At 44.1% G+C, this 15,956-nt stretch overlaps 1 protein-coding gene across 1 annotated transcript in view; it reads left to right on the top strand.

Annotated features, from left to right (window-relative positions):
- nhsa (Nance-Horan syndrome a (congenital cataracts and dental anomalies)) overlaps nucleotides 1-15,956 on the top strand; it is a 259,806-nt gene that overhangs the window by 226,539 nt on the left and 17,311 nt on the right. The gene's annotated exons all lie outside the window — the stretch shown is intronic.

Below are 15,956 nucleotides of genomic sequence, written 5' to 3'. Positions count from 1 at the left end.
ACTACACACACATTCATACATACCCTATTACACACACATTCATACAGCACTCTACTACACACACACACACACACACACACACATTCATACAGCACTCTACTGCACACACACACATTCATACAGCACTCTACTGCACACACACACATTCATACAGCACTCTACTACACACATTCATACAGCACTCTACTACACACACATTCATACACACTTTACTACACAAACATTCATGCACACTTCAGTACATCTGCACAAAGACTAATCAGAGCTTTAGATCACATTCATACACCGATGGAACACATATAAGAGACAATGAGGGGTTCAGAGCCCAGGGGCACTTCAGCATGTGCCTGCTGGTGGATACCATCTGGAAGTGGCCCAGATGGTACCAGAAGTGCTACAACTAGCTGCTGCTGATGATATTTGCCCCTGCTAATATCCTCTAGCCCCGAGTATACTCCTGTGTACGTCTGTTCACGTGTACGTACGCGTGTACTGTACGCAGAGGGTTTAGACTTCCTACTCGAGCATACACCCTGAGCGGCTGCAGACAGCTCCACAGACAAGGGGCATTTACCTTCGGGACAAATTGAGGTCTCTGATTGGTCATTTGCTGACACGCCTACTGGATTGATTGACAGGTCAGGAAAAAAAGAAACAACGAGCGCTTGCAGCCTCAGCCGCAGCGGTGTTTTGTGTTTATATGTTGTTAATAAAAAGGTTAAAAAATCTTTTTTATTTAGAAACAGGGAGCGCTGGCTCTACAGCCCACACATCAGATCAGCCCACTAGGAAATCTCCAGACCCTCTCGCAGCCATGCTGGAACGGAGTTTAATTCGCTCGTGACAAATTCTTTCATTTCTCACCATTTCAGTCATGGCATCAACGGAGGAGGAAGAGATCACTGCCTCTTGACAAAAACAAAACAAAAGAAAAGGCCAGATCAGGGATGAAGAAGAGGAATTTAATACATTGGTGTCACATAATAAACAGTCCGTTGCTGGGCAGTTTATTGTGCGACACCGCGTACGCGGTTGTAAAACTTCAGCTTTGCACGGACATGCCCTGCGGGGTACGCTCGTACCTCTGCGTATGTACGTGCGTACCTCCGTGTATGGACATACGCGGGAGTATACTGGGGGCTTTAGTATTCTGTTTATACATTGGTCTAGCACTTTTACCAAACCATGACACTTCCATAGCATAATCTGTAGGTAAATGCAGTTTGAGGTCATATTTTCTGTCTTTCAGCAGCTTGTGGTCCAAACAAAGCTGCTGCTGTTGTTCCCTGCAGCAGATTATCCCTGCAGCCTCCGCTCCTTAACCCACTGTAAACAATCGTGGGCCCCTCCTGCTGCAGCGGGTCACCAGCAGTCATCAACTGAGCGGATGAGGGCTCAGAGCAGATTACCGGGGGAGACGGGTATTATTGTGTGTTTACTGTAATCTCCTCAGTCTTTGTGCTTGACTGATCAGACATCAGACTGGACTTTCTCCAGCAGCTGACACTCACCTGGACAGGGACTTTTTCACTTTAATGTACTGAATGAGCTTTTTAATTTTAGGGAACATTATTGATCCTCTCAGGAGTCTGATTAGTATCAGTTTACAGTTAGTTTTTTTTTCTCTGGGCTCAGGTAAGTCCTTTCATTTGTTGCATCTGTGTAGACTGAACTCATCCATCTTTAGAGGGTTTTTGTTGTTGTTGTTTTCTGGGAGAGAAGCGTGACCACATAATCTGTTAGTTGTTTTACTCTTTATTTTCTCTCTTGTAAACATTAAAAGTGGATTTGAAGTGTACAGTGGAAGTCAGCTGTGTCCTCTCAGACTGAGTGGCTGTTAAGAATGCAAGTATTTAATGTCCAAAGCTCCTCTGACGTTCCTCTGCATCCTCCATGATTGTGGGTTAGGTGGTCAGTGTTGTTGCAGCAGGTTCTGGATCACCCAAGTCAAAGCCTGGCTGGACCATCTGTGCCCGGCTCCACCCACCGGGGGAGGGAGGTAAACAGATGTTTCAAAGAGGCTGTGAGACAGAGTGAGAGGGATGCTGAGTGATTTCAGATCTCACAATCTGATACTCTGACTTAAAACCACTTTTTACCTTCGTGGTACTAAACAAAGGCCCTTTATGTTTCTTAAGTTGAACATTCTTGTTTCACTCTGAAGACATAAATGTTTTTTGCCCAAGTTTGTGTGTTCTTTTGTCTGTCTGTTAGAAAATTATATCATGGACCTCTGGATTGATTTTAATTAAACTTGCACAAAGCATTCATTGCAAATACATAAACAACTATTTAACTTTTGCAATAACCTGATTCAAGATGGCTGCCACATCTAGCTGTCCATAGAAAATAAACAATATTTCTAACATAGTCAGTTTTACAGATACTGAATTAAAAACTCGCTTGGTGTCTTCAACACCTACTAAAAACATTGGAGGCAGCTGTGGATAAGTGGTTTGTCCTCCAACGGAGAGTTGGGGGTTTGAATCCACCAGCAGTCACATGCTGAAGTGTCCCTGGGCAAGACACTGAACCCCTCATGGCCTCTGATGTGTGTCCCATCGGTTTATGGATGTGATACTCAAAGCTCTTTACAACAATCTGTGCTCTCGTTTACCCGTTCATACAGCTCTCTAAGCTCCAACAGATATATTGTGTGACTTTGTGCATAATAACAAAGTCCATGCTCAATAATCCAAGTATACTTTGTACAAGCCATACCTGGATTATTGAGCATGTACTTTGTTGTTTTCAACCAGTTTGACATGACTGTCAACAAGGAAGAGGGCTGGCAATGGAGAAGGGGGCGTGACAAAGAGACCATCTTAGCGCCAACATAACTGGTTTGTTCCACTTTGGAGTAAGCTGTTGGGAAAGGAATCAGTTTTGTGTTGTGTGTTTCCTTGACTGCTGAAGCCTTCTGGATCGAAGGTGAAACGTTTCAGCACAAAAAAGGAAACTGTCCAGATGACCTGACTGTAAAATGTTGGTTTGTGTATAATGTTATTTTTAAGATTTGACCAATATGTCTGGGTGGCACGGTGGCTCAGTTGGTAGAGTTGTTGCCTCTCAGCAAGAAGGGTGTTGGATCAAATCCTGGCTGGGGGCCTTCCTTAGTGGAGTTTGCATGTTCTCTCCGTGCTGCGTGGGTTTTCTCCGGGTACTCCGGTTTCCTCCCATAAACCAAAAACATGCATGTTAGACTGATTGGTAACTCTAAATTGTTCCTAGGTGAGAGAGAGAAGGGTTGTTTGTCTCTATGTGTCCCTGTGATGGACTGGAGACCTGTCCAGGGTGTCCTACACTTCTCGCACAGTGACTGCTGGATATGGGCACTAGTGACCCCCATGACCTGAAAAGGAAGGAGTGGGCTGTTATGTCGGGGGGCTGACTGCAAGCCTCCGGTTACCCAGAGGCCCCCTCTCGGACGAAGGACCCACCTCCAGCCCACGTCGCTTCCCCCGGCTCGAATCTCCCTCAGAAGCGGCAACTCATACTAACAATAAATCAAGGAAACATGAATTCAGTTTTACCAATTGCATTAAAATCAAGGCAGGAAAATGTTACAGTTTACAGCGCTGGTCTCTGGTCTGTGACACAATCACAAACCCGGAAGAGCCCCGATGTCCCGTGCCATTACTCATTTATAGTGCCTAGACTCTTCCTTCGCAGAAGGGGAGCTCAACCTGTCAGTGTATGAGGGGGCGTGACTAAGTGTGATGTCAATGGATCTTACATGGACTGACATGTTGGGAAATATGAGACAGTGCTTCAAAAAGCCTTTCTACGTGATATAGCAAGCAGATTAAACTCTATTCCTTGATGAATATTGAATCCCTGGGAGACTCTTTTTAGAGTTGCTGGCCCAGTTTAACCCAGTCAGAACCAGGTCATAATTTTGTTATAATCCCGTCCCTGAGCAGATCAAAAACCCCACGACCAGTCTAGATAAATATCTAAGGGTAAAGATAAAAGAGGGATGACCAACATGGCTGTAACGCTGTCCCTTTTCATCATTAGATGATCTTAATTTGAAGCTCTGACATGAAAGGTGGTGGATGATACGATGCCTCCTGCAAGGAATGCTGAGCCTTCAAATTGTGAAGTGCAGAGATCTGAATGAGCTCTGACTGTTGAAGTTATTTAGTATAGACCTAAGGCCTGATGTTGCATGGCTGTGTTTTCTCAGGCTCCTGGCAAATTGTAGGTGTGTGAGTGTCACAAGATGGAGGGAGGAGTTGGCTCCTGTCTGGACCAGTACCTGCTAAATTACAGGGCAGCAGAGTCAGTCTGAGGGCACTGGCTCCACACACCCCCCCCCCCTCCTTTTTCCTCCTGGCCTACAGGGCTGGAAGAGGTTAGTGGAGGGTCCTGCTGCAGATGAAGGGGAGGAGGAGGAGGAGGCTGCTAAAGATAACAAGGTATGTGATTTCAGCTCAGCAGGGAAGTTCTCAGAGTGACGCTCAACAGAACTGACGTGTAGAGAAAAGTCTTCCTTATCTCAAAGAAAGGTGACAAATTAAGCCTCCAGTATACTTGCACGTAAGTCAGTCTGCGTGTATTGGATTAGACTCGAAGCGGACGCACGCAGGGCATGTCCGTGCAAAGCTCAATTTTTACGACTGCATATTCGGTGTCGCACAATAAACTGCCCGAGGGTGGACTGTTTTGTATGTGACACCAATGTATTAAATTCCCCTTCTTCATCCCTGATCTGGCCTTTTCTTTTGTTTTTTTCCCAAGAGGCAAGTGATCTCTTCCTCCTCCGTTGATGCCATGACTGAAATGGTGAGAAATGAAGGAATTTGTCACGAGATAATTAAAATCAGGGCCAGCACTCCCTGTTTTTTTATTTTTTAGAACTTTTTATTAACAACATATAAACAGAGAACACCACTGCTGCTGGGGCTGCCAGTTCTCGGGGTTTTTTTGTATTTTTTTGTATGACCTGTCAATCAATCCAGTGGGCGTGTCAGCAAATGACCAATCGGCGACCTCAATTTATCCTGAAGGTAAACGCCCCTGGTCTGCGGAGCTGCTCTGCAGCCGCTCAGGGTGGACACTCGAGTATGAAGTCTGAACCCTCTGCCAACAGTGTGCACAGTTTCCTCACGGCTGACAGGACGCGGAGTATGCTGGCGCCTTAAAGCCCCCAGTATACTCCTGCGTACGTCCATATGTGAATGGACGTACGCAGGAGTATACTGGGGGCTTAAGACTCAAGAAAAAGTGTCAGAAATCATTTATTTAACACTTCATCCTGTACCATGGCTCATTTTGCTCAATGTGTGCGACTAACTTTGCTGAAGATCAGATAAGACAGAACTTTATTGATCCCGCAGGAAATTGTTGAAATGGGCACTCGGGGTGCACTTCAAAGGAATATTTCAGCTATTTTTGGAGTCTTCTTTTAAAAGTTAGAAACAGTTATTTAATTACCGGTTAAAGATAATATTTAGAACAACCTCTATTTAAAGGAATAGAGTTTAATTTTGTCCAGACTGACAAGCTAACCTAGTCTAAACACAGCTGGAAAATGAAATAAATATTTGCATGCACAAAGAGCAGAAGCAGCAGCAGCACTAGCGAGCAGTATCACTTCTGATGCAGCCTGGAACTTTCTGCTGGCATTTTCCTCACACTACTTCAACAGTAAAAGTGAAATATAAAACTGACAGCAGGCTAACGGTTAAAATTGTTATGTCAAGGTCAAGGTTTCTTTATTGTCATTCGTACCACATGTGGTACATGTGGTGGAACAAAATTGTGTACACAGTAGGGCTTTAAAAGACTACTCGAGTAATTGACAGGTTGATTCCTAGGACATCTCCCAAGTTTTTAAATTTCACGTCGAGTGTTCGCCATTACGTCATTAGGTCACAGTTACGCCATTGCATCACGTGATCCGCACTGGGCGCGGGCTACAAAATGGATTCCTCCAAGTAAACAGATGGAGCGGAGCAGGCCCAGTCTTGGCAAACAGGTAGAAATACATCAATAGTCTGGAAATATTTCACTAAAGATGGATCTTCCAGTTCAACTACCGTAAGGAAACAGAAAATGAATCAACTTCCTGACTCTTTGGAACTTGTTGCGAACCGGTGTTGCCCCATATTCTGTGACCATCGTATATTGTGACCATAGGGGATAGTGTTGCATGCACTGTTGAAGGTCACAGAATATGGTGTAACACCAGGTCCAATCGACCGAACAAGAACCAGCTTCCTCTGACCTTGTTTCACAAACAAAAAGCAAAAAATATTAATCTCTAAACCTATAAAAAAAACCTATAAACATATTAATCTCTAAAACTAAACCTAATGCACAGCACCGCGGGCGGTGGTGCTGGGTGATCGTCCGCGCCACTGTTTTTAGTTTAATTTTTTACATGACACACGTTTCTTTCACTTTTGCAGCTTAATAATAATAAGTAATAGTTTTGGTTTGCCTATGACTTATTTGCAGTATGATAAATGGTAGGTGCATAATATACTATCCTGATATTTTGTTGGCCTTTTTTTGCTAATAATAAATGATGTTTTTTTGCGGTTTTATTTATTTATTTATTTTTCATTTTGAGATCCTATGACGTCATCAACTACTAGAGTTCTACGCGACTTTTGTTATGTTAAGGTCGACTTTAAAAATTATGTAGTTGTTCAACCACTAGTACACAGGGTCCCAGTTATATCCAACAAAAGTATAAATTGTAAAGAAAAACAGTAATAAGATCTAAGATATGAACCAATAAATATATGAAACTAAGAATACACTAAGCACAGGTAGTACAAAACAATACACTGAACAGCAGCACGGACATGAGTCATGAGTCACGAAGATGAGTACAAATGAACACAGCAGCATGAAATAAATCAGCAACATGAGATCAGCAGCATGGATAGTCAGCAGCACATATCAACAATCAAGTGGCATTACAGTGATTTTTCTGGTTAGGGATTCATGAGTCTAACAGCCTCAGGGTAGAAGCTGTTCCTCAGTCTAGTGGTTCTACACTTAATGCTCCTTAACCTCCTTCCTGAGGGGAGCGGGGCAAAAAGTGTGTGTGCTGGGTGAGTGGGGTCCTTCATGATGCAGGTGGCCCTCTTCCTACATCTGAAGGTGTAGATGTCTGTGATGGTGGGGAGACTGACTCCAACAAACTTCTGTGCAGCCTTCACCACTCTCTGGAAAGCTTTTCTTTATGCAGCTGTGCAGCCTCCATGCCACACGTTGATGCTCGAGCGCAGGATGTTCTCCACAAAAATCTGGTGCAGACCGGATAATATATCATTGAGATATAACAGTTTGAATAATCTAAGGTGCACACTTAAGTCAAATGTTAAACAACAATACCAATGTGTCTAGAAATGCTCACAGATGACACACCAAAAATCTGTTGCGGATAGGATGATGTATCATTGAGATATAACTGTTGGAATAATCTAGGGTGTGCACTAGAGTCGTATGTTAAACCACAATATCAATGTGTCTAAAATGTGTCACTGATGACTCACAATAAATCTAATCCAGATCGGATGTTGTATCACTGAGCTATAACTGTAAGAATAATGTAGGTGGTGCTGTGGAGGCTATTGGCCACTTATCATGGATTCCTGTTGAAGGGGCGAATAATGATCAATCCTAGTGATTTTGGTTCACCTCGGCTCAATTCTGTGCAATTTAGAGCCAAACGTGTTGCAATGGCATCACTTCTTAATTCGCCACGCCCACATCCTCAAGCAAAAACGGTTTGCACTTTAAATCAAGTCAGACCATATTATCTGTCTTCTAACACAGGATCATCCTGATTAGGTCAATGGTGTCAAAGAGGGAGCATTCCAAGTTAAAAAAGAGACTTCCTGTTCTGAGGGGGCGGGGCTTTAATAATGTCAAAATATGACCACAGTGAATCGTCGGGCATCCAACAGGGATGAGTCATGCCAAGTTTCGTGCATTTCCGTCTTTCAATGTGAAAGTTATAGTGTTTGGAAATTTATGGCGTGAATCGAAACTTTGAGGCCTGGCCACACCCCTTTAACATCGACGAAAATGCAAGCTTTTACTCTCCAATGTCTTAAGGGCATATCAACCAAGTTTGAAGGCAATCCTTCAAAATTTCTAGGAGGAGTTTGTTAAAATTCGCAATTAGAAACGCCCAAAAATGACCCTTTGACCCAAAATGGCCGACTTCCTGTTGGTTTTGGACGAGGGCTCCAAGAGACTTTTTCATAGGTCCTGAGAAGATACAGATGTTCACCGAGTTTCAGAATTATCGATCATAAAATGGCTTGGGGCTGAGGTTTTAAAATATTCTAGGGAGCGCTGTGGAGGCTATTGGCCACTTATCATGGCTTCCTGTTCAAGGGGTGGATAATGATCGATCATACTGATTTGGGTGAACCTCGGTTCAAAACTGTGGAGTTTAGAGCCAAACGTATGGCGACGGCGTTATGTCTTACTTCGCCACGCCTCGCTGCCCACATGCTCCACCCAAAGCTGTCAGTGTTGGAAAGCAAGTTACACCAACATGTCTTCGGTCACTGGACACGCTATCATGCTGATCAGGTGACAGGGGTCAGATAGGGATCGTTCAATGTAAAACTTTACACTTCCTGTTGTCAGGGGGCGTGGCTTAAATGATGTCATGATTTGACCAATCAGTCTTGCAGGGGACCGGATGTGGATCAATCACTGAAGGTTTGATGTCTCAGACAGTTTTCATGTAGGAGCCATTAGCGTTTCGTTTTTCATTGCGAGCTGTCAAACTTTGAGGTCTGGCCCCGCCCCTTCATCATGTTCCAAAATGAACCGTTTAGATAACTTTGTGTCCCCCATGCCTTTTGACCAAAATGGCCAAGTTTGAAATCGATTGAGCGAAATCCCTAGGAGGAGTTTGTTCAAATGCGGAGGCTGTAAACCATCAAAAAGGTGTGAAAATTGGGCCGGCATTCCAAAATGGCCGCCTTCCTGTTTATCGTACAACGTTGGTGCCAGAGGGTTTTCTGTGCATCTTTGGGAATTGGACAAGTGTACCAAATTTCATGTTTGTCCAACAAACTAAGGTTAATGCGGAGGGTATTTTGAAAATTTCTAGGTGATGCTCTTGATCCGTTTCTGTTGCGATTTTTGCCACGCCCTTAAAATACATAATTTTTCACCATTCCTGATGCGTCTGCCGAATTTGGTGACTTTTGGGATATGTTAAGATCCCAAAAACGCCAATTTATTTTTGGTGGAAAAAAATTGCAGCTCGAGCCTGAACAGATCGATTACAATAGGCCTTTGCAGCGCTTAGCTGCTTGGGCCTAATTATTTTAAGACAGTGGCTTTGGTCTTAGCTGCATTTAAGCTGTTTGCTCAGGTCAGAATTACACTCTTTCTCCAAACTCTCCAAAATCCCATGTACAACAGGTTAGACATTTATCATTCAAAACCCCCTCTTCAAAATGACCAACATATCCCGTTAAAGAAAGACAGAGTTGTTGTGTTTGGCCTCGTTTGGTGCTGAGCTCTAAATTAGCACTAAAATCATGGATATCTTGTTTTATAGCCACCTCTCTGAAAGCCTCATGCACAATTTAAACATGGTGAAAGAAAGATGTAAGACTTTTTTAGACGGAAAACAATAAAACTCTGTCTGTGTTGTTGTTGAGTTTTTCAGTGTGCTGGAGTCACTGGTGGTGTCACAACGGGGCTAACAGTTCATTTCTCAGCAGGAAGGCAGGGGGGGGGGGCGGGGGTGCAGGGACAGGGTCTGACTAAATTGTGTCAGAGGCCTCGAACCTTCTCGATACTACTGCTGACTCCTTATCTGACTGCAGCTCTCAGCTGAAATCCATTAAAGCCTGATGTGAGTGAGACTTCTGAAAGCCCGCCAGTGTTTGTGGCTGCATGTGTTGCTTCATCCATAACACACATCAGACAAAAGGAAACAGGAAACAGCCTGTTCCAGGATGTTTTCATTAGCCTCACATTAAAGGGATTCATATGATTTGATTATCTGAGAGGAAATTATGGTTTAAAAGGTCATCGTCATCATTATCATTATCAACTTTATTTATAAAGCGCTTTAACACAGCCACAGCTGAAACGAAGTGCTCAACATCAGTTAAAAACAAGAAAAGAGAGCATAAAATCAAAGCTACAAGGCCAAGCACACAGTGAACTAAAAACTCAATGTAAAACACAATAAAACCCAGTGCATCCATCCAGGAGCAGGAGGCAACCGCATCACCAGGGACCTAGGTCACGAAACGGCACATAGCCCCGAGGTTCGACCAGAACTGAGGCCAGTGACACCCCCCCCCCCCCCCCCCCGACCGTCCAGACCCCCCAACCTGATCCCCAGCTCAACACCCAGCTCCCCAACCAAAGAAGCCACCAAATTCCAACAACAACAATCAGCCAGGAGTGCCCGAACAGCTGCAGATAGTGCCCACGGCGACCGAGAGCAGACCCCCACCCCCACAAAGAAACCGACCAGTCCACCACAGCAACACCCACAATGAGAGTACCCCACCCAAGGGAGGGCACACACTTAACACGCCCAGACATCCCCAGGCCAACAGTGCATAGCCACCTGAGTGAGAGCCCCCACTACACCCCCCACCCACAGCCCCCCAAAGCCCAGGCCCCCAGCCAAGCACCAGATCGCTGCAAACAGCCAGACAAGAAGACACCCAGGCTGAATCCACCCATGCCCATCCTCCCGCCCACCAACAGTATCACCCCCCCACCCCACGATAGAGGCCCCAAAGCCCACCCATCGTTGTTGATGTGGGGGGGTATCTGGGCTGGGGGGCATGGGGGGTGGGGGTCTTGGGCCCGGGGCAATGGCGCTCGACTCGGGAGGTGGCTTTGGGCGTTGACCTCTGCTGGCTGCATGCAGGCTTCTGGGCGGTCTGTACCGGCGGACACAGGTTACTGGCCTGGTGGCCTGGCTGCTCCTGGGTGGGTTTGGGGTGGGTACGGGCTCAGGGTTCTGGGGGAGTGTCACTCCCGGGCTGGGGTCCCGATTTGGCCCGGGGGGTCTCGGGTCTTGGCGGGTATGTTGTTGGGGTCTTGCGCCGGCCCTGGCCTGGGGCCCTTGGTCCCCACGTGACGAAATCAAAGAGGTTCACCCACCTCCACTACGTGTTGGAGCCGATCAAAGAAGCCCAGAGAGATTGGTCTGATGTGGAGGTACATGCTGTCTCAAGACTGATGTGATCCAACAAAAGGTCTTTATACTGTTTAATACTAACAGTATTTTTATTTTTCCAATTCATGAGTATAGTTTTTTTTTTTTTGCTATACATAAAGCAGTAAAAAATCATGTGAATTGACTTTGTCTCCAAGGTGACATCATCTAAGTGGCCCAATAAGCAAACTGACGGAGAGAGTGGAATATTACATCTCTGACACTTTGATAAGTCTTCACATATCCGGCACCAAAACTTCTTAACAGGTGGACAGAACCAAAATGTGTGGATGTGATTGTCAGGAATATTGTTTGTACACTGTGAGCAAATATTAGATGATGCGAAACCAATCCTGAACATCCGTTGACCTGTGTAGTGTACTCTATGAAGGATTTTGTATTGTATTAGTTGTAAATTGGGGTTTATCATCTTAAAATTTCTTAGACATATCTGAGACCAGAAGTTTTGGTCAAAGTTGACTGACAAGTCTGTCTCCCATTTTACAGTTGGAAGGGATATTACCATACCATACTATTATATTTATAGAGCACTTAAAACAGCAACAAGGCCAACCAAAGTGCTGTACAGACAGAACAACAGGTAACACACAAAGCAAAATACAAAGTGAAGTAAATCAGAATATAGACATAAAAACGATTCAGTTCAGTGTTCAGTGATTTGTAGACATACAGGAGTATTTTGAACTAGATTCGAAGGTGAACCGGTATTGATTCATCTATTTTTTATGAGTGTCCGGTAAACGTTAGATAGTAATTTGGGAGGGTTAAGATTTAGGAATTCTAATACACTGGTTGGTATTTCAATTCTAGTGTTATTAAGGTCAGTTTTTAGAATTTTATATCTCTTCATAATGTAGCTGATTTTTATATATATATATATATATATATATATTATTTCTTCCATTTACTTTTCATTTTACCAGTATATGCTTTTTAGAAGAAGAAAGTAAAAAGAGAAATTATTAATCATCGGAACATGGAAATGGTTTGACATATAGTTTTTAATTCAATATTTAAAATGCTATTCTAAACAACAGTGTTGGAAGATGTCAGAGATTTTACATTAATAGATAAAGTTAAACATTTTAATGTTACAGCACTGACAGCAGCAGCAGTGTAGAGTTTAGCTTCCTGTTAGCTGCTAGCTTACTTTACAATCAGAGGCTGTTTCCTGACACAGTTACAGAATGGTAAACTGATAAAGATGGATAACGTTAAGACAGCTAACTAACACATAAATACTGTTTTTATTAACCTTGCTCTATATCTTGTAATTTAACCTCTGTAAGTAAAGGTTGAATGAATGAAACTCCGTGAAGTTTACAGACAGGTCTCCTGAGGGAGAACAGACCAGGAAGTACTGATCCACATCGAGTCAGAACGTAAGTTGTCTGACGTCACGTGAAAAGGGTCAGTTGTAAAAAACTGTGTGTTTGAATGAATAAAGTATAAACAAACCTTTTCTTTCTTCCTCTTCTTCTTGTGACATTTATTTGCGGTTGGAAAACGTCTTTCTTCCTCCAAGTTTCTTTAAGATTTGTTCTGTGTTCGACTGCCCCTAGTGGTCTGGAGCACTTCTGTTTTTGTGGAGCGTTTGGGGTGTTCTCACTGTTTGCTGCGTTTTTATGTTTGTTGCATGTGGTGCATTTGTGTTTGCATGTGTTTTTTTAGTTTGCGTTTAATTTTTTTGTGTGTTTGCATTTGATATTTTAGTGTTTGTGCTTGTTTGTTTTTTGTTTGCATGTTTTTTGTTTGTGTTTGCATTAGATTTTTTGTGTTTGTTTTTTTTGTTTGCATTTTGTTTGTGTTTGCTGTGCGTTTGCACCCGTCGGCCACCGTATAGTCTTCGAAGTATTCTGCCCACCGACCCACAACATTCTGAGTTGAGGTCAGCAGCCCACCACCCCCACTATAAACTGTGTTGGTGGTGTACCGCTTTACACCCCCGAGATGCCGGATGGTGGACCAGAATCGCCTCGAAGTCATGCGGAAGTCATTCTCCATGGCCTCTCCAATCTCCTCCCATGCCCGAGTTTTTGCCTCAGCGACCACCCGAGTCGCATGTCGCTTGGACTGCCGGTACCCATCAGCTGCTTCCAGGGTCCCACAGTCCAAAATAGCCCGATAGGACTCCTTCTTCAGCCTGACAGCATCCCTCACTGCCGGTGTCCACCACCGGGATCGAGGGTTGCCGCCTCAACAAGCACTGACAATCTTGCGGCCACAGCTCCAGTAAGCTGCCTCGACAATAGAGGCGCGGAACATGGCCCACTTGGACTCAATGTCCCCCACCTCCCCCGGAACATGTTCGAAGTTCTCCCGGAGGTGGGAATTAACGCTCCATCTCACAGGAGACTCTGCCAGATGTTCCCAGCAAACCCTCACATTACGTTTGGGCCTGCCAGGTCTGACCGGCATCCTCCCCAACTATCGGAGCCAACTCACCACCAGGTAGTGGTCCGTGGACAGCTCCACACCTCTTCACCTGAGTGTCCAAGACATGCGGCCGCAGATCAGATGAGATGACAACAAAGTCGATCATCCAACTGCAGCCTAGGGTGTCCTGGTGCCAAGTGCACATATGGACACCCTTATGCTTGAACATGGTGTTCGTTATGGACAATCCATGATGAGCACAGAAGTCCAACAACAGAACACCACTCTGGTTCAGATCAGGGGGTCCGTTCCTCCCAACCACACTCCTCCAGATCTCACTGTCATTGCCCATGTGAGCATTGAAGTCCCCCAGCAGAACAAGGGAGTCCACAGGAGGCGTACTCTCCAGTACCCCCTCCAAGAACTCCAAAAAGGGTGGGTAATCTGAGCTGCTGTTTGGTGCATAAGCACAAACGACAGTCAGAACCCGTCCCCCCACACGTAGGCGGAGGGAGGCCACCCTCTCGTTCACCGGGGTGAACCCCAACACACAGGCACCAAGATGGGGGGCAATAAGTACGCCCACTCCTGCTCTGCGCCTGTCAGCAGAGGCAACTCCAGAGTGGAAGAGTGTCCAGTCCCTCTCAAGGAAACTGGTTCCAGAGCCAGAGCCATGCGTAGAGGTGAGTCTGACTATTTCTAGCTAGAACCTCTCAGCCTCACACACCAGCTCAGGCTCCTTCCCCACCCCGGAGGTGACATTCCATGTCCCTAGCCAGCTTCCGTAGCCGAGGATCAGACCACTAAGGTCCCCGCCCTCGGCCACCACCCATCCCACAGAATCAGTCACTGAAGTAGAATCTGTTAATTACAGGGAGTTCTATACCAGAACAAATTAATATTCATCTGAATGTAGAGACCAAAGTTGTCTTTGAAGTTTTAGTACAAAAATAATCAAACTACAAATCAACAACAATAATAAACAAACAATAATAATAATGAATCAAGGCTTAATTATCTTATCTAAAACTAAACTGACTCTTTGAGCAGGAATTATTTCAGTTTTATACGCGCATGAATTTAGACAAAGTTTGACTATTTTAATAAATAGTTTACTTTGGATTTTGGTTGAAAGAAGTTATTTAATGTGATCAGATAAAGTCATTTATCGTCACTGCAAGTCAGGAAATGATTTACCAAGTTGTCAGCTAAGAATCATAACCAGACCAAGGCATCATGTCACCAGGTTCTGCTCCTTACCGGGTCAGTGTTGAGGCATCACTCGTCTTTCTGGGGTTCTCTGGTGGATCAGACCAGGAGACACCACGAGGACTCACCAGGAACTGCCCAAAGGTTGCTGAACGTGCTGCCTCCTTCCTCCAGCTGTCCAGCGCTAGCGTTAGCAGCATTCTCCATAGATGTGGAAGGATGGCAGTGGGCTTGATCCTTCTTCCAAATTATTGTTTATTTGTTGGTTGCAGTCTGCTTCCAAAAAAATCCTCCTCCTCTGATTCCATTGTAGACAATTTGAGCAATAGAAAGTGGTCTGGTTTTGCATTTTGTGCACTTTTCCAATGTTTACCGAACTTTCAGTAACTTGAATTTTCACTTCCGGTTCGGAGGTTCACTTCCTGTTGTGAGATCGGATTTAAAAAAAAAACTCAATATAATCATTGATTGTTTTTTTTATTATTAGTTGTGTTTTGCCAGGAAAATATCACAACAACCACATATTAAATGAAATTAACTTAGATGAAAAAGAAGATTATGTGATATTTTCTTGGGGGTGCTATGACTTTTCCAGGGGGAGCTATAGCCCCCCCTAGCCGCCCCCCCCCCCCCAGCCGCTTATGATTTTCTATTTATTAATTTTCACTTCTTGATTATGTAACAACAAATATCTTCTTAATCTCAATGGGACTTTACCTGGTAAAATAAAGGTAAAATAAAATAATATAATACAAGGATTTTAATGGTCAGATAATTTATTAGTGGAGTTTATGAAGGGTACACCAGATCTGAACTCCTGACATTTCAGCATTAAACTTTGTTGTTTGTTTCAGATCCTATTTGTTAACCATGTTCTAAGATTTGCAATATCCTTTGTAAAAACTTTAAACATTGTTCTATTAAGTTTTGGCCCGTTAACTAACCTCATTAAGCTAGCTGAGCTGACTGCAGAGTGTTCACCACGTGTTTCTGTCTTAACCAGCAAAGTTCAGTCACGTCCTCTGGACAGTTTCTACTTCCAGAGACCGTCCAGAGGACCTGACTGAACGTTGTTGGATTTTTCTACCTGGATTATTGAGCATGCATCATTTTTCTACCTGGATTATTGAGCATGCATCATTTTTCTACCTGGATTATTGAGCATGCATCA

The sequence above is a fragment of the Nematolebias whitei genome, chromosome 3 (genome assembly GCF_014905685.2).
Source record: "Nematolebias whitei isolate Nwh7 chromosome 3, NemWhi1, whole genome shotgun sequence".
Lineage (NCBI taxonomy): Eukaryota > Metazoa > Chordata > Actinopteri > Cyprinodontiformes > Rivulidae > Nematolebias > Nematolebias whitei.
This window is presented reverse-complemented; position numbering and strand designations above follow the sequence as displayed.